We start from the raw sequence: 595 nt of genomic DNA, 5'->3' as shown, positions 1-595 counted from the left end.
TAATTGTAACTAAGTAAGGTAAACTATTGGGTTTTACAGTGTGATTAACAAAATAAGAACAGTATGTGCAGGATAGAAAAGGGATAAAATTAAAATTAAATGGGAAAGTAATAGTTGTAAATAGCCTGTTGTTGTCAAATAGCCAACTCTTTGCCGGAAACATAAGCATAAGCTTTTGGCTTTTCTTCACTACTGATCTGATACACTGGCTGACCATTAAATAGCCCACACTATGCAGCAGCTCTCGCTTACAGCCATACCACCCTGAGCGTGCCCGATCTCGTATGATCTCGAAAGCTAAGCAGGGTCGGGCCTGATTAGTACTTGGATGGGAGACCGCCTAGGAATACCAGGTACTGTAAGCTTTTGGCTTTTCTTCACTACTGATATAATATGCTGGACTTCAGGGGGGGCTGACCTTTAAATAGCCAAGTCTTTGCACCAGCTCTCGATTACGACCATACCACCACCTGAGGTGCTAGAGAGCTATAGGAAGTGAGTTGGGCAGTAGTAAGAAGAGTCTCTTCCATTTTTTGTTTTTTAGTTTTTTGTTTTTTTGAGATAGGAAAGTTTTTTTTTCTTTCCTTTTTCCTCT

General features: G+C 40.3%; 1 non-coding gene across 1 annotated transcript; it reads left to right on the top strand.

The window, feature by feature from the left end:
• The first annotated feature begins 246 nt into the window (after nucleotides 1-246).
• On the top strand, nucleotides 247-365 carry LOC127160764 (5S ribosomal RNA). Its single transcript, XR_007826843.1, has one exon. It is a non-coding gene; the product is annotated as a 5S ribosomal RNA (ribosomal RNA).
• Nucleotides 366-595: the final 230 nt, after the last annotated feature.

This window comes from Labeo rohita, unplaced genomic scaffold (genome assembly GCF_022985175.1).
Source record: "Labeo rohita strain BAU-BD-2019 unplaced genomic scaffold, IGBB_LRoh.1.0 scaffold_45, whole genome shotgun sequence".
Taxonomy (NCBI): Eukaryota; Metazoa; Chordata; class Actinopteri; order Cypriniformes; family Cyprinidae; genus Labeo; species Labeo rohita.
Note: the sequence above shows the minus strand (reverse complement) of the source record. Positions and strands in the feature narration are given on the sequence as shown.